Consider the following 24,437-nt stretch of genomic DNA (forward strand, 5'->3'; position numbering starts at 1 on the left):
TCCGCAGCCTGGCTTTCTGAAATCTAGTTCAGTCAGTAGACTATAGCATGATGTGACATTAAGAGAGTATTACTTCCTCTCGTTCTACCAGCGGCATGCACTAATAAAGTACTGAAGGCATCCAACAAATCATTTTGGTTTAACGTCCCAAACTTGTCTTTGAATTCTATAAGGAGCATAGTACAGTGTATGACTCTGGCTTAGACACATCAAGTCTTCAACGTGCATCCAAGACTACGTACACATGGCGCATGCATAAGTTCACTACCGGTAGCACAGCAGCTATGCGGCGAGGGTGTTCTTGTTATTGCAAGAGCCTCTGGTGGTACCGCAGTGGCGCGGCAGTGAACATATATAGTTTGTGTAAAGGAAAAGCGAGGTTACTCCGATATGTCCTGGCTATTCCTCGCTCCCGCAGGTGAAAAGTGGAGGAAGGCAATAAAAAAGCCGCAGTTTCGCCCGAAAGGTGAAGCATCGATTGCGATAGCAAACTAGTAGACAGCTATACGAAGAATAGTAGTTTTATCGGCCGTATAAACTTGCAAACATTCGCCAACTAATTAAATTAACAAGCATTGTGTCACGCGCGCACAAGCAAACATGAACTCATCTCACTCGATGACCGCGCACACACGCTGTCAAAACACTGGAGTGAGGAAGCGCGGTAGCAGCAGCGAGTGAATTGATTTTCGTGCTGCCTCTCGCTTCAACGCGAACTAAGCGGCGAGAACAGAGCGCACAGGAAGCTATCAGCGCTTGGCGCACTCTGTCCCCCATCGCAGATCGCTTTCAAGATAGGGCATACGCAGCCGCCCAATACGCAGCCGATGCCGGAGTAGAACTCCTCTCCCTCCCCTCTCCTGCAGGTGCCTTGCGCACGACGGAAGACGGCGCGCTTCGCGCTCCCTCCCCGCTTTCCTCCTTTGCACGCGCAAGATTGAGCCGCCATCGTCGGCTTACCCTCGCCCGCTTTCACTCGCACATGCAGCATACGGCTCGCGGCGACGATGTTATCGCCCTTGAACTTTATACGGAACATCACTGCGACGCCGATTGCAGAAATGCGCCTGGAGTGTCCATATAATAGCTATCGCAATAAAACAAGTCCAACGGAAATATACGATCGGTACACAAGGCATGGCGCGGTGGGTGGTTTCTTCGAAGCTGCGTGTCCTGTCCGCGGAGGCGTGCTAAACTTAGAAGACGGCCCTCACATATGCGCCTATTCTACACAGCTAAAAAGCAAATACCAAAATCGTGCCATCGGATCGTGGCTGCCATGCCGGCGAAGAGAGAAAATACCACGGTTTCCGTTAATCTCGCGCGATGTGGGAAATCATCGTGGTTTGTTGGCAGCGCTCGCCCAACTGCGCGCTGTACTTCAGTCCCCACATGATCATCATCATGATCATCATGATCATCATCATCATCAGCCTATTTTTATGTCCACTGCAGGACGAAGGCCTCTCCCTGTGATCTCCAATTACCCATGTCTTTCGCTAGCGTATTCCAACTTGCGCCTGCAAATTTCCTAACTTCATCACCCCACCTAGTTTTCTGCCGTCCTTGACTGCGCTTTCCTTCTCTTGGTATCCATCTGTAACTCTAATGGTCCATCGGTTATCCATCCTTCGCAATACATGGCCTGCCCAGCCCCATTTGTCCCTCATAATGTCGACTAGAATATCAGCTATCCCCGTTTGCTCGCTGATCCACACCGCTCTCTTCCTGTCTCTTAACGTTAGGCCTAACATTTTTCGTTTCATCGCACTTGTTCTCGAGCTTCTTTGTTAACCTCCAAGTTTCTGCCCCATATGTTAGCACCGGTAGGATGCAGTGATTGTACACTTTTCTTTTCAGCGACAGTAGTTTATCTAGGTCAGTTACTCACACGGGACCCTGATCATGAGAAAGACCCCACTTCCACTGCAGTAAATGCGTCAATTTTCGATAACCGTTCTGCGCGTAACATTAGCGAGAATAGGCGGCGTTATTGGTCCTAAGGTCTGAATCTGACTTATTTGGTATAAGGCAACACCTTTAAAGGGAACGGTGCAAAAGACGAGACAGGCGAGTGGTGTAGTTCATTTGTGCATGTGTTTGTTACTCGCTTGCCCCGTCTTTTGCGCTGTTTTCCGTTCAAAGTCGTTATTGAACGTGTTTCTTTATTATTATTATTGTATCTCGCTCGCTCTCTCTCTCTCTTTTGACACATAGGCTTGGCCGGCGTGTAAGCTCAGCGTACAGATGTACATTTTTTTTCTTTGGTCCCGTTTCATACAGCAATGAGCAAATGATGTCGCGTACTTGGAATTTCTTCCCCACCCTACCGTGGCTGCACCGTGAATGGAGCCCGTGACCTCTACGCGCGAATAACTCTGCGACTCCCTATACTCTGTTCGGTAAGAGAGGGCAATTAAGAACAACGAAGCCGACTGCAATCGCTCTTACAAATGCTTGACAGAACAAATGGAGCTGGAAGGAAACGCGAAGGAGCCGCAGAGCACGTCGAACGGCATTGCTGGAAAGCTCAAGGCTGAAGGCAGCCGGGAGGTCGATTATTATCTGCCCGTGCTTCCGCATCCCTGCAAATAAAACTGCCTCTCGGCATAATTAAGCAATAACGTGGACAATATGGTTGTCTTGCAGAAAAACACTAGTATCGCGATTAATTGTACAACGAACGTTAGGAGTGTGAACGGTCTTTGTCAAAAGTGTCGAGGGGGGGGGGGGGGATGCACCACTAGGTCCTACCGCAGGAATCACGTGGCGTACTCCGAATATGTAGTGTTTTTATTAATTAATTTTATTTATGAAATACAGCAGGCCTTGCAAGGCCCAAGCAGGAGGGGTAATGTACTATCGACCAAAAAAGCTTACGGACCACGGGTTGTCATAAAACGCTAAATATCCGAGCAGCCTTTAAATGTAGCCAGTAAAACCGTCCATCACAATTTTTTCGCATATACCAGTAGAGGCTGGAAATGGGAATACCAGGCTGCGCTTTGAGGCTGCGGAGATATTCAGCTTCTTGTAAGATCCCTTGGTTCGTGAACTTTTTGGGCAGCGCAGACAACGGCTGTCAAAACGCTGGCGTGAGCGAGTGCGCGGCAGCAGCGAGCGAAGGTTCGTGCGGTCTATCGCTTCAACGGAAACTGAACGGCGAAAGAACAGCGCATACAAAGGTCAGAGCCGTGTGGAGATCGCTTTCAAGATACGGTGCGCGCGACAGCCCTCACCGACGCAAAGTACAAGTGCGCATTTGTTGGCAGAGTAGAAGCTGCATGCCCCCCTCCCTCCCGCACTGCCTTCCCGCTTTCCTCCTATCGCGTGGGAGATTAAGTTGCCAGTTCCCCTTGCGCCCGGTTGCAAGATACGCATTTGGTTCCGCAGCACAGCGGCGCACCCCCCCTCCCTCCCTCCCATACCCCCACGCCTTTCACGCGACGGAAGTGGCGTTTGCTCTCCGCCGTGCGTTCGCTCTCCGTGAAAGGCTCGTCCCCCGCACATTTTCACTCGCGCATACGGCGTGCGGCGATGATTTTATCGCCCTTGGACTTTATACGGAACCTCACGGCGGCGACGGCGACGCCAGAAATCTGCTTGAACTGTCCATGTAATTGCTATCGCTATAAAATGGGGGTAAGCGAAGCTTCTGGCAAGACGGCACTGTCGCAGGCGTTCCGCTTCGTATGCCCTAAACTCAGGGTCGGCGGCTCTTCGCTGACGTTTGGCCTCAACATCGCGCTCCCGTAACTCGGAGTCCGCGGCTCTTCGTTGACGTTTGGCCTGGGCTTCGGAAGCCCTCACGCTAGAAACGGACGGCATTTTCCTTACGGAAACGGACCCCCATTTTCTCGACAGAGGAAGGGCTGGTGATTTCGTCTCTCTGAGTCCCACGTGTGACAAGGGTGGTTCAAGGGCGCAACAGGTCCCCGAGCACACAGGGGTATGTGTCATTGAGCTTGGACCCTTTCTCCACTTCGTTTCAAAGCTAGCCAGATCTTTCAAACACTCGGCAGGTTCCCCTGTGCCACTTTATTCTCTTCTTTCCTTGTGACAGCTCGCTCTTTGAGGCGCCACATTAGACTTCTCCGGGACCGGTCCACTTGGCCCAGTACTTTCCTCGTAGCGGCTTACGCTGCGTAGAAACTGTGCGACGTTGTACAGACGTCATGATAGCCTAAGTTAATCACGTTTTAACATTTTTTTCTCGCCAAAGTACAAATACCATCGTCGTTTTAACATACGTAAAGTACGTATGTAAAGTACGTACGATTGTATAACAGGTAGTGGCTGATGACGTCCTCAGTCCGTGTTTCTCTCGCTCACGCTCGCCCACTACCTGTAGAAGCCAGTGTTGTATGGAACGGCGTCCCTGGAACTAGTTCCTTTTGGGAGCAACGCCACCATTCCCTTAAGGGTCGGTGGAACTGTAACGGTAACTCGTTAGGTTTACGAAGGAACGGCAGATCGAACAGTGTTCCTTCTGTAAACGTTCCACGGCAATGAACAGACGCACGCGCCTACGCAGCGCATCATGCAGGAAGGCTGGGCGAAGTGCGTGAGGCGCAAAGAACTACCGCTTGCCTGTCACGTGACTGAGTATTAGGGTTCAGGGCAGACGCGGAGGTTGCCCCGCGCGACCCGGCTACTCCCATGTGGGGACCGGCAGGTCTAGCCTACAGACCCTGTCGCGGGCGCGCTGTACGGCCAGGATTTGGTCTTGAAGGTTTGTGCTGTGCAGAAGCGCATCCCACGTGACTATGGTGCATTTTTAGTGGCACGAGCTAAAAACACTCTTTGTTTCTTGCGCAGCAGCTTCCGATTAGGGTCAGACTTCCGGTTCGTCACAGAGATGGGACGAAATTAAAAATAAATCATAGAAAAATAAAAAAAGAACAGGTCGATATCGACAGTTCTACTTATGGTTGATGATAAATATGACATCAGAGCACAGGTTTAGTACAGTAAAAAGATAATTGCCAGGAATAATTCGACTCAATTAAGGAAAGTCTAGCTGCCGTACACCAAAGAACACAATCGTCCACTTTAGATACCCACCGCATCAGTACAGGTTTGGTTCCATGTGCGTGGCGATTTGCAGTATAGTGTGGTGTTTACATCGTTCACATCAAGAATTCACCGGCATTCTCTGTGTCTGTGTCGTACTAATTCACTTAAATAAAACAAAGTTAACACAAACAATACACCAGGGCACACCAACGCCGAGGTACGAGTGCCACTAGCAGACACCTAAGTCAAGGATTAGGGTCGTTTCTCATTCTTCTTTTTTTTTCTCGCTAGTTCTCCGTTATATTTTTTAATGACTAGACTTCAAGATTGTCACGTGATGCTCCCTCCTGTAGTGTCTTTCCTCCATGCCGGCATGCCGTAATACTATACGTAGTTCGATGTGAGTTTTAAATTGCTCACTTTATTTCGCCTGAGGATTATCCGACACTGTATATTAATTAAAAAAATCAAATGTAACGTTAATGTAACGACACGTTCTAATGTTCGAAGGGTAACTGGGACTGCGTTCCTTTCGCACTAAAGGAACTTGTAACGGAAACTCGGTTCAAGATTGGGAAGGAACGAAGAACGAGATTTCGTTCCTGCTTTAGGGGAACGTGTATAACACTGGTAGACAATCACCATGTTCGCGTCGTCGAACGGCCGGTGTAGAAATCATGCCATTGCCATACGAACGTCATACGAACGTCTACAGCGTGGTTGTAGTCGTGCTGTTATTGTCACACTCACGTACGCTCCCCCCAACACACACACGCATACACGCACAACACACACACACGCGCGCGCGCACGCGCGAAATGATTACAGATAGTACGAAGCGACGGCTTTCCCGCACTGAATCAGATATTACGAGTGACGTGCGGCTCGCGAAGCTTTGGCACGCAGAAATAGAATATTCCACAAACCTTACATGTACGCAAACAAACAGCCGCAGTGAAATGCGATATCCGACAAATGGTGGCAGCGCGTCTTCACTGAAAGCAAACCAGTCCATTCAAATCCAAGGCAAGTGCTGCCGCTAACACGCTCGTATTAGGCCAAGCAAATCTCGCGGTTTCAAAGTACGAACCAGGCGCACGCACCGGCGGTTGTTACACAAATGTCAGTCGTATATCACGTCAAAACCTCACACTTCCGCCCACTAACAACATCACGAACATCAACAGTCCGCGCTCGGGCTGGCCTGCCCTCGATGTGGGCACGATACATGGTCAACATGGCGTCCTCCCTCCCCAATATACACGCAGAAATGGCTACGAGACAGACCAGAGCTCAAAACAATCGTCTCATTTCTCCCTTCCAGATTAAACTCGCGGCAGGTAGACGCGGAACGGTGCCCGATGACACCGAAAGGAACACTTCGAACAGCGACAAACCAACATTTAATCGGCCGAAGATTACAAAGCAAGCTTATCAAAACATTCATTGTATTCACGACCGCAGAATAACACCATAGAACGTCCATAACGAAGACCGAACAATTTCTTTCTCCATGATTCCATGCGTAGGGAATCACTGGTCGTGGCGTTAGCGCCACCGAGGAGCCAACGGTGCCGGCAAGCCCCGGACCCGTCGCCGTGTCCCTGTGCTCTGCGTGTGGCCATTGGCCCGGCCGCTCGGCTTGCTCTGAGGGCCGTGCGCACATGCACTCTAATTGGTTGAATTGCGTCTCATGGGCGCGGGTGATTCCCTAGCAGACGATATACAGTTAGGATAGGTAGGGATAACCGAGCAGTCCGTTGGCGTCATTGATGCGGGCGGACGTGTGTCGCGACGTCTTGACCTTTCCGCGCTTCCCGCCAAGCTGATTTTTGGCGGGAAAAGAGCGGGAAATGGCGGCTCCGTTTCCTTGGCTCGACGAATGTTTTCGGTAACAGGTGAGTGGCTCAAGCTGTGTTCCTCGGCGAATGGAACAGTGGTGTGTGACAGTTTCCCGTGTGCTTCTTGCGGACAATGCGAAGTCCGGTGGTCGTGCTGAAGAGCGGATAAAAATGGTGAGTGTTTATACCGACGAGAAGCCGTCGCTTTGTTGGCGGTCGCCTTTCGTGCGCGCCTTTGTCACTCGGAAAGTGTAAGTTATCTTGTTTATCGGTGATAGCGATAGCATTAAACAGCAAAAAGCTTGATCTTCGAACGAACTGCACTTGCCGCTGGGCCAGTATAGCGCTCACGCGCTCAAGCAATTGAGTCGACATTCTCGGTCTTCATTTTTTCGGCTTTGTTGGGAAAGCAGGGTTCCTTACGAGAGCTGGCAACGGAAGCTTTTAGAGTTAGCTTGCTGTTCGTGAGGAAGCCGCTTTTCGTGTGTCCTCATTTGCTTGTATTTATTTATTTTGTTTGTTACTTAACATGCATGCTCAGTAGTTTGGTATGACGGGTGCTATAACCTTTCGCCTTTTTTTTATTTTTTTAATGATATAGCTGACGGAAGTATGTTGCCTGTTGGAGGTGCATGGTTTGTGATGTTTACGACGAGCTTCGCTGTCACTTTAAATGGGCTAATTGCTAGCAAGTGAAACCTGCGGAAAGTTTTTTGCAATGTCGCGTTTCGCTAATAGCGCACTACTTGCTGAAACATGTCGCGTAAAGCTTATTTTGCAGTGTTTAACTTCCGCTCTTCACCGAGAGCGTTACCACCAAGCGGTCAATGCACCAAAATTATCGAGAGCTTTAAAATTCGCCGATACCTGTGTGGAAAAGCTATGTCGGTGGTGCAAACTTGAGTTGAATTGCAAACGTGTACTGTTTGGGCTGTGGTGCTGAAACTTTTCTGGCATTGCGGACCACTTGACGTGCTTACACGAGTTCGCACTCGTGAAGTTTGTATGATTTAAAACGCGTCACGAAATCGCGTTTGGGGCTTGCGGCTTCACTTGCTGTGGTACGGGTTGTGTTTGCCATTTGACGGCAACACAGGATATAGAGGAGGCACACAGTAAAAGATATTTGCACAGTTTGCTCCGTTTGTCCCACATGGCTAATGTTCTGACCTTTACGGTTGTAAAAAAAATCTTTCGGTACGTGACAGCGAGCGTGCACCTGCGATATGAGAGGTGCAGGAACGCCGGAAAGCCCAAATTATTGCTACTACTACAGTGTACTAGAATATTGGGTAGTGTGCTCTCTGCCCTATGCGGCGCACGCTTCCAACTGAAGCCGCACATGTCGCCAGAGCCGGAGGCCGCTAGGGGCGCTGGAGCTAGTTTCACCTGAAGACCCGTGCCAGCGCGTGCGCTCCCGTCACTGCCATTCGCTTGCTGCAGTCTGCACACGAGGACGCGACTCGACTTGATTTTGATTGTTTTTGTAAAGTGCAACGTTCGTCGACTTGTCTCTGCAACGTCCTCGGACTTCCTTTGTGCTCGTTCTACGGTGCGCTAAGAAACTATGCCTAGTCGCCGGCGCAATTACTGTTTTGCACCAGTGTGCCGGACAGGCTCGCCGAAGGCGTCTGTTTTCAGCGTCCCACAAGAGGAAGAAAGGAGACAACAGTGGGAAAGGAACTTACACTGAGAAGAAGCTTGACCAAACATCTGCCGTGTGCCAATTGCACTTTGAGCCGCGTTACATAATCAGGGACTTCGTTCACGTCGTTAACGGCAAGGAGTTTTTTTTTTTTTTTTTTTTTTTTCATTTCGCCGCACTGCATATTCTTAGGCATGCTCTTAAAGTGCTTTGTATCTAGTGTGTGCTCTCTGAGAAAAAAATGATTTGTTTTATTTTGTAAACATTGGTATTGTTCTAAAAAGAAATATTTCCTGCATGCACTAACAGGGAGGTTTGTAATATTTTTGGAATCTGTGCAGTTCTTTGAGTATTCTTCGGTTGGGCTGATTTTGCGCGCTTGCTGCCAGCGTTTTGACAGTCGTCTCCAGTCATTCAGTGTGATCTATTCATGTTTGTTTGTGCGCGCTCACACCACGCTCGTTCATTCAGTTAGTAATAGTCGGGCCACATTTTCCAACGCACGCTACACATGCAATGCTGCCCGGGTCGGCAGTGCAGCGCTACAGGTGTGTCCCTTCGCACGCGCTGCCCACGGGAAGCGCTTCTCATCAACACCACCGTTTCACACGCGCCTTCTCGTTGTCATCGAGCCCCTCTTCATGTCGGTCTACTTACGCCGCAGCACAGCTGCTTACTTAATCAGCTCATGTTTACTACAATTCATATTGCTACCAAAGCCACTCACCTGACTTCGTATGACATTGCTGTGTTGCTATCGCATTCACTGCTTCGCCCTTAGGGCGAAACTGTGACATTTTTTTGATTCGATGCTGTTCCTAATAAAATGTGCGAACTTGAAAGTGCATTCGAAAATAAAAGCAATTTTATGCGCTCAAAGAGCAATGCCGCCTGCTCGCTGAAATCATTGCTCGAATTATTGTATACAATTAGAAATGAGCTTGTTTAATATTTTAAGGAAAATAATTTTTCATGCGCCGTGTTTTTCTTTCTGGCGATGTGTACCCACACGTCGTTTATATGCATTTATGATGCAAGAAAACTGTCCGCAACTTGACCAAATGCGGTCAGCTTGGGCAATGGTCCACTGCTAATGAGAGCGGCGCGAGCTCGACGCTGGCCTTAGTGGACCGCAGTGGACGATTACGATTACACGGTGATAACTAGCACTATATATATATATATATATATATATATATATATATATATATATATATATATATATATATATATATATATAAAACGAAGAATCGCACTCGCATTGTCGTCACAGTAACTGCTACAAACTACCGCAAGCTGCTCACTTTGGTGGCGAACCAGCGCCCAAATTCATGCCATCTCGCGAGGTCATTCATACCTCCTCCCGAGCCGTCGCAGTCACAATGGTAAAGTTATATATATATATATGTAGCACAAAATGCGAATTGACGCCTTTCCGGTAATACAGATAGCAAGAACTTATTTACGCTATGCAGTGCAATAACCCGCATAGCGTAGGCGCAAGACTGCAAAACGTTTCAGGTGCAAATATTTGTAGCGCCATCTCTCGGAGGCGACATCAAGGGCTTCAAGCGGAGCCGTCATCTGAGCCCACTACCCCTATTCTAGAACACTATACATTATGTTCGCACACAACTACAAAATGGCGACCCCGCCGGCTTTGGATGGCTCCGACTTTGGCCCATCACTTGTGGGCCGCAAAAAATCATAACTAGTTTCGGTTTCTTCCCTCGCGCTGGAAAAAAAAATGTTTTGCTCACTGATAATTTTGCTTCAGGTAAATAATGTTCCCGAATGTAAGAGCCATGAATTTAAACAAGGTAGGAACTATTCCCGTTTATTTGTGATAGTGATTATATGGACACAACCGGTGAAATTTGTCTGTTGGCGTTGCTGTGAGCTTACGTATGAAGTCCAAGTGCGATAAGATGCTACCCCGCGCCGTTGACTGCGCGCGTGAGTGCAAGTGTTCGAGGGTGAGCCGCGCCGTTGACTGCGTGCGTGAGAGCAGTGTTCGAGGGTGAGCCGCGAGGATAGTGGCTTGATGGGCGCGCAATGAACGTGATAACACGCGCGAAAGCCGGGGGAAGGGAGGCTTGGTTTAGCGCGCGACTCCTCTTGCCGTTGCTCTGAAACCGGTATTGCGCCACGCTCGCCTGTTAGATGTATCTCCGATGGGTCCAAAAGCGGGGTGAGCCGAGGTAGCGTAATTAAAGTTTCGGAAACGCGTTGAAGGAAAGAGGCAGAGCAAGTGTTCGGATCCCCTCTCTTTGAGCTCATCACGCCATCGCTGTGACGCAAGCGTTCGCCATCAATTGAGTGAGATCTGTTATGTTAGCACGTGCGCGTGTGACCTCATGCTTGCTAATGTAATTAGTAACGAATGTTTACTGCAATTTATACAGCCGCTGAAACTACGAACCTTGCTTCGTGCAGTTGTCTAATACATTGCTATATATCTATCAAAGTTACGTCTTTCGGGAAACTGCGATTTTGTTATTATATTTCTAAGGGGGCTCAAAGCTGTGTAGTGTACGCTGATGTATCTTTCTGGTCGCGGAACGCAACGAACCACGGTAGCCCAGGGCTGTGGCATTGTGCTTCTGAACTCGAGGTCAAGGGTACGATTACACCGCGGGGGCCGCATTCATGGGGCAGAATGCAAAACCCTCGCGCACCATGAATTCCGGGCACGTTAAACAACCCGAGCTGCTGAAAATAAACTACAGTTTCCCATAGCGTAGATCTCACAATAAGATCTCGGTTTCGGTACATAAACCCAAAATAAAATTTTACGTCACAGAACTACATTTCAATCGGCACTGTTGAGTGCATCCACTGAACTTGTTAACTCGTTGATATTCTCTGTTTAGTAGCCAATCTTTTTTTTTTTTTGAGATTTGCTAATGGTCATAATCCAGTGTCAAATCCTGGTATTTCTTACACAAAAAACCAGCTATCGCTTAAACATGCGAGCTGTCAACAGACAGGTCAAGGAAAATCCACATTGCAGAACATGGGACGAAAAAAAGTCGAGGTTTGACGGAAGCCCGTCGGGTCGGGAGGCATCATGAAGAAGGGTAAAAAAAGGACACCGACCACTGAAAGAATGCAAGAAAAGACGTTGCGGCTCCCGTGACGGGAGCCTGTTCAAATCTGTAGCCTTGTTCACAATCTGAACACAGATTGTGACCAAGGCTCCCGTCAGGGGAGCCGAAACGTCTTTTCTGCATTTTTCAGTGGTCGGTGTCCTTTTTTTTACCCTTCTTCATGGGACGAAAGAGTGAGACATTATGACAACCAGGAGATAACCCTGAGGGTCTGCCTAAACCAGAAGCAAGCATAAAGGCAGAAGAAATTATCTGGTATTTCTTTCCTGCATTAAAATCTTTCGTCATTGCTGCACACAAAGAAGTCGCGATCTTTCACGACGACTCTTCGCAAGCCATTGGGAGTCAATTGACTCATGCAGAAAGGTTGACTCTTATTTTGTACTCTACTCACGAAAAAGGGGTCTTAGCCCAAAAAAGAGAGTCACGTTGCTGTGACTCACTTTTGACCCTTTTTTTTCTTAGAGTGTACATACATACAGGGTGTCCAAGCTATCACGCACCACGATTTAAAAAAAGAGAAACGGCGTTACGCAAAGCAAACCTAGTGCGTATTGTTTCCAGTGCAGTGGAGTAGCCGCCAGTAATTTTTCGTTACTGAGATTTAAATAGGTTTTTGTAGTTAATTATATAACCCGAGAAGTACTGTTCTAATTATCAAAGTATCAATGAGAAAATTGTAGAGCAACATGAAAAACTCCCCGATACAGTTTTCTGTTGCTCAATAAATCTTACATAAAAGTGTTTTCCTGAGCGTGAAAGAAGTCCACGAATACACGCAAAGTGCCTCGAGCGGACAGTCGCGCGGCAATTCTGCGTGTAGTCCCGGGTTCCTTTCACACTCGAAAAAACACATTTATGTAGCACGTATTGAGCAACAGAAAGCTGTGTCAGGAGTTTTTCATGCTGCTCTACAATTTTCTCATTGACACTTTGATAATTAGGACAGTACTTCTCGAGTTAAATAATAAATTACAATTTACAAATAATAATTACAACTACTCCACTGTACTGGAAACAATACGCACTAGGTTTGCTTTGCACATAACGCCGTTCGAGGAAGGCGGTGGGCGCTGGCGCGTTGTCATGCTCAAGTTTCTAATCTCCACCGATGTCCGTCCGGCCGCGATGAACCCTTCGTTTGAATCTCTTGGGCATTTCCAGGTACTGTTTGTACCACATGGTACAACCGACAACGCCAAACTCATGGTGGACGAGCCCCCAACATAAAAGAACACAATGAGCTGGGTCTTGACCTTTGTTTGACTCGCTCATTCTAGCGTTCTTGGGACAAGGGGACGCCGAGCTGTGCCGCTCGGTACTTTGCCTTTTTGTTTCGGGGTCATACTCAAACGCCCAGATTGTCACCAGTGATGACATCGTCTGAAAAGTGGGGGTCACTTTCATACAAGTCCCAAAGTTCCTGGCACGCTTGAAATCGGCGCTAGTTTTGGTCGTCCGGTAACACTTTGGGCACAATGTTCGCGCACATTTTTTCGCATCTGCAAATTATTCGTCAAAATCTCGTGAACGGTACTTTTTGGAATGTTTACTTTCTGTGCAGCTAAAACGACACTCAAACGACAATCCGAGTTCAAAAGAAATCTCATAAGCATCACATTTTCGTTAGTGATGGTCGTTGATGGCCGTGCAATGCGGGCTTCATCGCTGACCTCTTCACGACCTTCTAAAAAAGGCGTTGTGACACCGGTAAATTTGACATTCCAACATACAATTATTACCAAAGGCCGTCTTTATCACAGGAAAACTTTCCACTGCGGAATTGCCGAGTTTCATTTCAAACTTGATGGCAACCCTTTATTCCAACGAGCGCTGCATTTCGGTTTGCACGGGAAATGAAAGCGAGTTTTACGGGAAAGCCTGTCCTTACTCTCCAGATGGTTGCAGACGACTGAGCGATAGCGCGTGCGTCAGCTAACTTCCCCTTCCCCCAGCCCCAACCGGTCCTAGCGCGCTGCAACGTATAGTCGCTTCACAATACAATCACTGACATTAATTTTCGGACAAACCCTGTAGGCACTCAACGCACACGATGACGCCGCGAAAATCGGAGAGAAGGAATCTTGACGTTCGAGGTAGCACACGGGCTAGCCGAACAGCTCGACGGGACCCGACAGACTGCACACATGACCCACACGGCTCTACTGATTGCACGTTCCCTTCTTCACCTCCAGGTGCCAGAAGGCCTCAAAGTGCACAAAGAAGTGCACTTTGAGATCTTCGGCGTGGCGCTGCGTTCGATATATTGCTGGTGAACGGGCGTTCTATATACGCGTTCAACAGCCCTATACATTGGCATGAGATTTCCAAGGGCATGTTGCAGCTTCTCGATATACACAATATTTTGTTATAAGTGGGTTCTGTATATCCGGGTCCGACTGTACTATTTTTTAATATGTACCACTTTCAATCTATACATCATGGTGCTTAAGAGTTTCACGTTGAGATTTTAACGTTTAAAGCTTTTGCCTCTTTTTTTCTACAGGTATTAAACACATCTGAGCCTCTTTTCTTGTTCCTCTGGAGTTACAAAATTCGTAGACCAGAAGAAGCGTGCAAGGGATATGATTGCCTCAAAGAAACTGGAAGCTGTGAACAGATGCGGAAAATTGCGCTTGATAAATATATGTACAATTTTACAGTGTCCAAACTTAGGAACCAAAGTGAGTGGTAAGCTGCTTTCTCAATCCTGTCACAGACTTCCTCTCGCATCGAAGTCATTGTGCCGCCAATTGGTAATTTCACGATAGTAATATATCGATGCACAGCTCATTAAGGAAATATATTTTCTGAATTTGCTAAAATATCAAAAACCCGAAGGCAGAAGGGATGTACCAAACGTGAACCTCAGTAGCTATCTGAATAAGACCATGTTGTTAAGACTACAGTAGAGCAGTGTGGTTTTCAGAATGCAACTGTTGAAGATATGTAGGCACTCGGTCGTCTCTTGCTGCTAGGCAGCTAGCATATTTTTTATGTTTTGGCTGTGAAATTGTAAAAAGGTGACTGGCGAGATAACTGCTTGTGGTATAGAGGGCAGCGAACTATAAAAATAATTTTTTTCCGTCATTGATCACACAACTTATAAGCGCTCTTGTGCCTTTTGATCTCGACGAGACATTCATTTGTTGAAAAATTCAACCAATCTACAGGTCAAGTTTCTGCTGAGGGATGTACACCATTCCTCCGACTTCTCTTACAAAAGTAAATGTAGGTACTCTCGATGACATCTTCATGCCAAATGACTAAACGGAGTTAGGGAGATTGAAAAAAGTTGCAGTTTTTATAGCGTTAACTAACAACGCTTGTACAGCTTGTGGATCGATCTGACATAGCAGTGCCCAGAAGGAACTGTCACGAGCTATCGCATTGATAGGTAAGTTTGTAACATGTGACGAACACATATAGAAGGAACACGTGTCACTCAGTGAACTCTGTGTGCTAAAAAAACTGCTTGCGAGGTAACTTCTATTGCGATAGCAATTATATGACACTCCAGGTGCATTTCTGCCGTCGGCGTCGCCCTTACCATCATCGTGAGGCAGGGTAAGGAGGGGGAGGGGGGCTCTACTCCGTGATACCCGGGCGACCACAAGCACCCAACCGGGCCGCAAGGCTCCGCAAGACTCCAGGGGAAACACAGTCCGCCATGCGCTGTGACTTCGTGGCTCAGTTTGCGTTGATGCTAGACGCAGCACGAAGGTCAATTCCCTCGCTGCTGCCGCCACGCTTCCTTACTCCAGCATTTTGCAGCGAGTTTCCGCGGTCATCGAGTGAGATGTGTTCATGTTTGCTTGTGCGCGCGTGACACCATGCTTGTTCCTTTAGTTAGTATGCCCATGTTTACAAGTTTATACGGCTGATAAAACTACTATCCTTACTTTGTATAGCTGTCCACGAATTAGCTATCGCAATCGATGCTTCTTCTTTCAGGCGAAATTGCGACTTTTTTTTATTGCGCACTGGAAAAATATTTTGGGAAATATTAGTCATTTTGGAAAGAGATTGCCACTTTTCTACAACTCGATAGCTCGTTGCTCATGATCATGATGACCATTGATTGGCACGCCCTTCGAAACAAATGTTCAACAAGCCTGCTTAAACTTATCAGGTATGTTATGCACACATTTCAGTCCAGTAATTTGGCCGCATCTCCAATTAATTTTCACTTCCCTAAAACTTCTATATCTATTTTGTACCATTACCTTTGTCTGCAACGGATCTGGCCCTACCAATCTCTTCCCTGCTTTTTTCACCAATACTCTAAACATATCTTGGTTATTTTTACTGCTAACCGATAAATGTTTTCATCCACTTTCAATCCCAGCGTTTCTAAAGGTATACCTTACCTACGGGTCTTGCTGGGTAAACACCTTGGAATTTAATTAGGATGTAGGGAGTTATATGTGTGTGAGACAACTTTAATGAATATCCTGGAAATTGATGGCCTGGGTCTACGCCGCAGCGGGGGAAGGAGAGAGACCCTATCTCTCGGTAGCTTCCCGCGCTTGCTGGATGTCCAAAGTTGGTACTGAAGATCAGAGCTAGTCAGTGCGGCTCTCCACCGCGCCCTTAGTTCATCCTGGGGGGACTGCAATTCTCCTCTGAACTATTTCGCAATCCCAGAGTATATGCTCTAGGGTGGCTCCTCTGTCATCACATAACTTACATTTGGCCTCAGGGTATAAGTCCCATGCGGGTAAGATGTACCGGGTTCGTGTAAGTTCTCGTTTGATCGCCTCGAGTCAACCGCCTGAGACCTGTTTAATTTTGGGCTAGGAGGTGGATATATACACCTCGACTTTCTATAGAATTGGGTAAGGTCACTGAATGAAAAAAGTCTAGCCCTATCCATCCATTCCATCTCCTCCTCGGCCAGAGCCCCGCCTAATAGGGCGCGGTTAGTGAGTCCTCGCGCTTTTACCATCGCGTACTCCTACCTTATCGGAATGGCCACAAGTCCATATTGTGAAACTTGGGGGTTCAAAGAGACCATAGCACATCATCTGTGTGATTGTCGTCGTTTTAGTGCAGAAAGGAAAGTCCTCAGCACCACGCTCGACAAGATAGACAGCCGTCCCCATGCGGAAGCCAGAATTCTTGTTCCCTGGTCCCAGCCGACGTCGGAACGAACTGCTTTAAAAGCACTAGTACGCTTTTTAAAGAAACAGGATTTAGTGAAAAGCTATAGAATGTATACAATATATAGAAGCGGAATGATGCGGTTCTTTTTCGTTTCTTTTTAATCTTCTGCTGTTTCTTCATCTTTTCTGCCCTTACCCCATCCCCCTGTGCAGAGTAGCCAACCCGACACTTAAGCTGGTTAACATCTCTGCCTTTCACCTCTTATTTTCCTTCCTTCCTTTCTTCCTCGCGCAACACAATGGGCAGCCTCGTTTTGATGATTCCTTGTCGTAAGATTCCTCAAATGATTGGAGTTTGGTTTTACTGTTTAGAATTCTTGCAGCTTCAACTGATTCATATCATCTCTATACCCCCTTTCCACAGTGCAGAGTAGTAAACCGGACGTGCGTCTGGTTAACCTCCCTGCCTTTAATCTCTTCCATTTCTCTCTCTTCATCTCTCTCTTCAAGCCGTTAGAGCCGTCTGCGGCGAAAGGGGTGACACAGAAGTGCGCGCAACGCTGCATTGCTGAGTTTTCGCCGTTGGTGCCGTTCACAGGCTTAGACAATTAGGGAGCCTATATGCAAGCGCTGTTAGAGACCATGGTAGCGCTCTGGAAAATATTAGGTGCGAGGCACCTTATGAGCTCGGGCTGTCGGCGTCTCTAGTCGTTGTCGTCATGGTAAGCAAGCGCAGTGACGCTCAGAAGCAAGCTTTAACAAGCGCACAAGCAAGCGTCATGAAAACTCAGTGACGTCATAGCTCGGCGAGGTTTTGTGACAGCAGGCGCCACTTTTTCCGGTTACCTAGAACAGCTTCGCTGTTAAAAAATCAGGAGCCCCTCCCCGGTCAAGGTAATGGGGGTAGGCGAAGCTTGACGCGTGTTTCTTCGGTGTTCCTCGGAACAAATTCCACTGACGAGTACCACGCTGTGCTCGAACCACAACCGTTAACACCCACTGCGGCTGGCTCCGAAGTTCCGGTTGAGAAAACCGCGTTTAAACCTGGCCGTCACACCGGGGAAGTTGACGCTAGCGTTGCCGAGGTGTGCACCGCCGTTTTCGGCTTCCTGGGGGGCAAGACGACGCTGCCGTTTGGCCTGAACATCGTGCTCCCGCAACTCGGTGTCCGCGACTCTTCGCTGACGTTTCGCCTGGGCTTCGGAAGCCCTCACGCTAGAATCGGCACGTCGACGACGAGGCCTTTTCCGAGCGTATTCATTCTGAATGGATTTCCATAAAATTTCTTCAAAATTAAATCTCTCCGTTACGTAAGACAATGAATGGATCAACCCCCCGTAAAGGCGACCTCCCCATTACGACGACAGAAGATAAATTCTACGCTGCAATGATCAATGGCAACGTAGCCAGCTGTGTAAGCAGATGACCGCGATGAACGCGGGAGCAGTGGCACGAGCGCGAGCACGAGCGCGAACGAGAGGCGCCAACGAGCCTTCTGCAGAAGAAGACGACGACGCTCGAACCAATACTGATGATGATAATTTGTAAGTACATGGACGCCAACGAAATATGTGACAAGCTTCGCTTGAAAACAGGCAAGCATTCGTAATGTATCGCCTCTGAGATCTGACAGCGCTTATAATCTCATAGCCTAAGTACAGCACATACAGGTCTTTGTTAGACATAATGGGCTAAGACACCGAGAATGGATCTCGGAAACAGCGCCAAGTTGCCTTTAATAGTTCGTTCTCGAAGTATGATTACTCAGATCGAAAGCAAATAGAGGTACCTGTTGGGAGCGATTGTACGAAACAGTGCAGAACGACGACTTCATAAATACGAAGCGGCCGGCTTTCTCCTCGACTGCGCCGCATTGTTCACTAGTGCATGGTCGTGTCATAGCTGTGCCGACGAGTCCGTTCCCGCCCACACTGCTCCGACAGGGCCGACAGCGATCCTTATGAAGACTATTGGAGTCGGTGCAGCGTGACAGGTGCGCCGCCAGGACGGAAAACGCTGTCGTCGCCAACAGTCGACAGACGGAAAACGATGTCGTGTCGGCCTATCTGTGAACGAGCCTTTACGGACATGCTGAACAAAGGCAGGGAAGAGAAGAGACGTGTGGGTTTGTGGAGTGAGCCGTTCATTCAGATAAGTGGGATGTACGACAGAAGGAATTAACTCTACTTGTACTGGACTTTTGAGAGGTTGGACAATACAACGCCACCGCACGAAGAGGGGGCCGGAATTTTGCTTTTCATAAGAGTCAGGAACACGTCGGGAAGCCGACTCGTCCGATCCTCGTGAGGTAGCGTAGTTTGGGCCAGCCACGTGGCAGCGAATGCAACTACGGTGGTCACCCTCTCTCTCACACTAGCCCGCCTGTCGCGGCAAGCCGGAATTTTTCAGTGAAGCTTTACAGGCTCACAAGTTTCGGCGGTGGGCGTGGTGGTGTCACGCAGAAAAGTGGGCCCATCCTGGTGATAGTGCAGAACGGGTCCAAGCTCAACGGCACCTACCAACGACAAAAAGAAGAGAGAAGGAGACAGACAGACAGACAGACAAAGAACTTTATTGGTGGTCCTGAGGAACCGCTTTAGGGCACCTCCCTTTTCAGAGAATCCCTGTAGCCGTCGCCGGTCGCACCTACGTCGGGGTCGGAAGAGCGTGGTCCTCCGCCCTGTCGCAGGCCCTCTGGACAGCCCGTAGTTGCTCTTAGAGGTCGCCGCTCTTAAGGGGTGCCTCCCAGTCCGTTAGAGTGGTGAGCGATGAGCTGCGTAACGCAGGGCATTGCCAGAGCATATGAGATAAAGACAGGAAGCCTCCCCACAGTCTGGACAGTGGGGTTCTACATTAGGCGCGAAGTGACTGAATCGGCCCCTGGAGGGGAAGGACCCCGTTAAGGAGAGAAAGAGAGAGAGAGAAAGAAAGAGAACGAAAGAGAGAAAGAAAGGTAGACAGAAAGAAAGAAAATCACTAGCCCTTCCCCAGTCGAGAAAATGGGGGTAAGCGAAGCTTGGCATGTGTGTACTTGACCTAGTACTTTCCCTTCCCTTTCTTATTACTTTTCGTTCTCTTTCTACTTTTGTTTCCCTCTCGTGCAACGTTTCCTTCCGTTGCGTTGTGTGTTTCCTTCCCTTGATGTATACATTTAATAAACGTTTATGTTTTATTAACGGGACATGTCGTGAACATTACTTTATCCTGACGAAGGTCAGATACCCACACGACAAGCTTAGCTTACCCCATTTTCACGACAGGGGAAGGGCTCGTGATTTTCTTTATCCCGCGACAACTGCAGAAGTTCGAATGTTAACAATTTTTACAATGCGAGTTCGAAGTTGGGCATCCACCGCTTAAACGAGGTGCGCGCTGCTGACGTACTCGAAGGTGAACATGAAGATGACCTTTCGTTCGACCCTCGAAAATTGTGCGATTGCCGTGGAAATAAGTTCTAAAAGAAATGTGCTACTCGTGCAACTCGCAGCGAGAAAACACAGCCGCGCGCAGCTATCTAGTGTACTGCAGCACAGAAAAAGAATTTGACCCCTGTGGAGACACCGTGAACTCAACCGTAACCCGAGGAATAGCCTCCGAGATTATAGCATCGCAGGGCGTCAAAATCGCAAGTGGTTGCGTGTACGTGAACACCCAAAACGACATCTGAACTGAGTGCAATGGTTCTGTTCAGTAGGCGGAGCTATGTGGGTAGGGCTCCATTCCACCGTACCCTTCGCAGTGCATCGCATTGACGAAGGAGCAGGAGCATTGCGAAGGTGGTCAGAGCCGTTGTTTGATTACCAATAGCTCCACTTTTGCTGAAATCATTGAAGTACTTTTTGCTGCACAGTATTTCCGATAAAGCGTATTTTAACTTCAAATGCATTTCTCTATTTCGATAAGAAGTGTATCAAGGCCCCTTTAATGCGTGTTGTTCGGTTAGCTGTTGGTTTTAATCATTTCTATCCTATTCTCGTTTCCTTTGCTTATTAAACGTATTCCTGTAAGTCACCGTGAACAAACGACTTTTCCATCATTTGGGCGCCGTGATGTTCTTCCTTAGAGATGTGTTCCAAACTTAAGAACCTGCAGGGTCACACTACCAGTACGTTACTAGTTAAAATTGTTCCAGTGTCATTTTTTGTTAAGGTCTACAACTGTCGCCATGTGTCTCTCCTAAACCAGTAGAACTTTTTCGTCAGCAGTATCACGAGTTCCAAAACATTTCTCGAGAGTGCTTTTACGTTGCTCTTGTTTCTCATTTTCTTTTTGTCTATTTTAATAAAGGGCGAACTTGGATCTGAGCTATCTGTGATCACTGTTCTTTAGCAAACTTAACACTGATGCATCATGCACAATCCTAAGATTAGGACGAAATGGTAAAGCTATATATTTTTATGGTTACCCGATTTGTACGTGCTTATCCAAGTACATTTCGTTGTGTACTTCCGGATCAGGATATTCAAAACTCACAATCACTTCATTTCTTTGTGAGCTCTACCAATCTGTCTCCTCTACTACTTCTAGCGTTGACATCATCGTTAACACATGCCTCATCCTCTTCTTGCTTGTCTCACTTTCGCATTAGAGGTGCTGATGGAAGCAGCTATCAGTTTGAGAGTTTGTATTGGTAATCATCAGGAGTGGACGTTGCAACGTACGTGTATGTTTTCTTAAATTTATGACCTGTTCAGCTTGATCAAAATGGCAGAAGTGGCCATACTGTAGACAATACAATACTTGAGCATTAACATAATCTTGTGACAAGATTGCTATTTTTTGCTATCCAGGGACGAACAGCAACGCGTGGGACTATTTGGTAACAATACAGACCCACCAGTTTCGATGAAAGTCTACAACACAACAGGTATGTGTACTGCCTACAAATAACTCAATAAATGTGTACAATTTGCTATATGGTATTTGTGCAGAAACCAAAGTATTCGGCCTGGTCGGTTTATGACTTGAGAATGAAGAGAGGCGACAAATAATGACGCTGACCAATAAAGAAAAGTTTATTCTTTCAAACAGCAGATCTAGTGGACCATTATGCAAGAATATAGAAAATACAGACAGGGAGCATATGTGGAAGTAATATGGAAAGAAATTAGTCCGATAGGAACGATATCTCCGTCGGAAAAATTGAGTAGGAAGAACAACTTACGCATTCACTACCACTCTTCTGAATGTGGAAGGCTTAAGGTATCAGTCGTGCACGGTCATCTTCGTTTTTTGGCACTGGTCATATCCTTAAAAAGTGCATCACGGCAATATTCAATGCACTACAGTGACAGGTGGATTTCTGTTGCTTGCTTACTTGCCTTTTCGGAGTGCGCGTTCATGTGGTCATTTACACAAAATCCTTTTTGTCCTACGTAGAAACGTCCGCAGGAATGAAGGATAAGCTAAAGGAACATAAACAACGGCACCTAACTAAGCCCGTATTCACAACAACGTCGTACGCTAACTTTTGTTCGTAAGAGAATATTTCAGCCAATACTGATGCTGGACATATTATTAGCGATTGCTGCCGGCCGATAGCAATGATCACCTACGTTTGCAGAGCGTTGTCAATTCGGTCTATATGTTTGCAACTTCTTTAGTCCACTGACTTTTTGGCACAGGCTGTCAAAATTATTTCAAGTCTTCAACATCAGCTTAACGCCGGCACTGTTAACGACGTTTTCCTCCAGATTCTGCGACATTTTCCGCACGTACGAAATTACCGAATCTTTTTGTTGTGCGCAGCTCTCAGGCTAAGCGCGCCCCACGTACGTGGGGCGCACTCAGCCTGAGAACTGCGCACAGTTCCACTGTGCGCAGGCATATGCCTTTGAAGTAAGGTCTGAGGCACTCGCCAATGTTCGTGAAAAACTTCAAGGAGTAACCTGCAAGTTTAAGGATCTTCACTTGGTGTGAGAAGCTTGTTCCCACTTGATGATTACACAAAGGACCGCTTTCAAGAACACTATTTCAATACCCTGTTCTACTATCGTTGAATTAGCGGAGGTGTACGTAAGAAGGTTTTGTGAGACAGCGTCAGATGTCGCCAACATCATGGTTATCTGAAAAGAAAAGCTCCAAATCTAAAAATGAAAACTTATTATGTGACGGAATCTCAGTGGTCAGACTGCCCCAAACACGCTTGGTAGCCTGGTCCAACAAGTCAGTCTGAAGGCCGAAAGTAGATACGTTGCGTAAGGAAATCTTGCGCAAAACTCAGGTACTCAGCCCAAGTGCATCATGCATGTGGCGTGTACTGCAGCCGAACTTTTCTCCCGCGCTTTCTTGTGGTCACAATGCGCCTTCTTGGGACGCCTGCCCTAAAGTTCGCGGATACCCACTGGCCCATAGACAGTGACGCAAGCTGGCGATAAAGAAGTTCATTGAAGAGCGGCATACGAGTATAAACAGCGGGACATGCCAATTAACCACAGGGGCTCATACTCAGTGGCGCCCACTTAAGTTGACTTCAAAGAGGCTCTTTGAAGAGCGAAACATATTAAGTAACGCTTACAAACGCTAATGGCTCACATTTAGAGACTGCACAATCTCCTGGATATGCCCATAGTATATGTGGGGTAGCTATAGTACATAGCTAGATAGCCCAAAAGAACACAGCTCTAAGTTTGCCAGAAATGCTGCTCGTAAACAAAGCATAGACATAAGTATAGTATGTGCACGTTGTAATGCACTTTACCAAATACTTCTTTAATGTGGGTGTTTCTGTGATAAGCAAACGGGGTGTTGCACAAATGGCCTCATCTCCGAAAACTATAATAAGGTTACTAAGCAAGCATAATATTGTCACCTTTCACTGCGTTGCGCTGACTAGAGCACTGCACGGGCTCGGGCTTAGCCGAAAGCCCGGGCCCAGCCCGGCCCGTGGGCAGGGCCGGGCCGGGTGGGGCATTTTTTTCACGGGCTCGGGCCGGGCTCGGGCACGGCATGTGCTTTTTGACCCAGGCCCGGGCTGGGCTAGGGTATTTTGACGCGGGCCCGGGCCGGGCTCGGGCTTTCTGGAGGTGTGCATGTAACGTACAGCAAGTTATCTTCGCGCGTCTACTCTGAAAAACATGTTGCCCGGCGGAGCTGGAAGCTAGCAGTGCTACTCCTGTGTACTTCCCTTTACTTCTTCCGTCGTATTTTGCGCTGTTTGAACAGAATGTAAAAGTCCAGAAAGACTGAAGTCGCCTCAAACCAAAGGATGCCACTGTATTCCGTACCTAAATCATTGTAATTAATGCTTTCAGCGCGGTGCAAGCGTGTTCGCAACTTCATGATTCTTCAAAGGCGAATTGGTACACTCTAAGAAAAAAAAAGGGTCAAAGTGAGTCACAGCAACGTGACTCTCTTTTCTGCGCCGAGACCCCTTTTTGCGTGAGTAGAGTCACAAAATAATGGTCAACCCTTTTGTATGAGTTAATTGACTCCCAATGGCTTGCGAAGAGTCGTCCGTGAAAGATCGCGACTCCTTTGTGACTGTGCAGCAGTTGACGAGAGAAAGATTAAAATGCAGAAAGAATACCAGATAATTTTTTTCTGGCTTAATTTATGCTTGCTTCTGGTTAAGCAGACCCTCAGGGTTTATGTCCTGGTTCTAATGCAGTATCTCACTCTTTGTCCCATGTTCTGCAATGTTCATTTTCTTTGACCATGTCTGTTGACAGCTTGCACGCTTAAGCGATAGTTGGTTTCCTGTGCTAAGGAATACCTGGAT

The 24,437-nt window shown here is 47.5% G+C and overlaps 1 protein-coding gene across 4 annotated transcripts in view; it reads left to right on the forward strand.

The window, feature by feature from the left end:
* LOC119432873 (uncharacterized) overlaps positions 1-24,437 on the forward strand; it is a 539,288-nt gene that overhangs the window by 261,507 nt on the left and 253,344 nt on the right. For 2 of the 4 annotated variants that reach the window (XM_037700023.2, XM_049659198.1), the window contains exon 1: positions 6,784-7,031. The exons of 1 other annotated variant lie outside the window; for it this stretch is intronic. The gene's annotated coding sequence lies outside the window, so the exon portion shown is untranslated. Of the gene's footprint in view, positions 1-6,783; positions 7,032-24,437 lie in introns of those variants that run through there. One more of the 4 variants, XM_049659197.1, reaches the window with a different exon arrangement.

The sequence above is a fragment of the Dermacentor silvarum genome, chromosome 11 (assembly GCF_013339745.2).
Source record: "Dermacentor silvarum isolate Dsil-2018 chromosome 11, BIME_Dsil_1.4, whole genome shotgun sequence".
Classification (NCBI taxonomy): Eukaryota; Metazoa; Arthropoda; class Arachnida; order Ixodida; family Ixodidae; genus Dermacentor; species Dermacentor silvarum.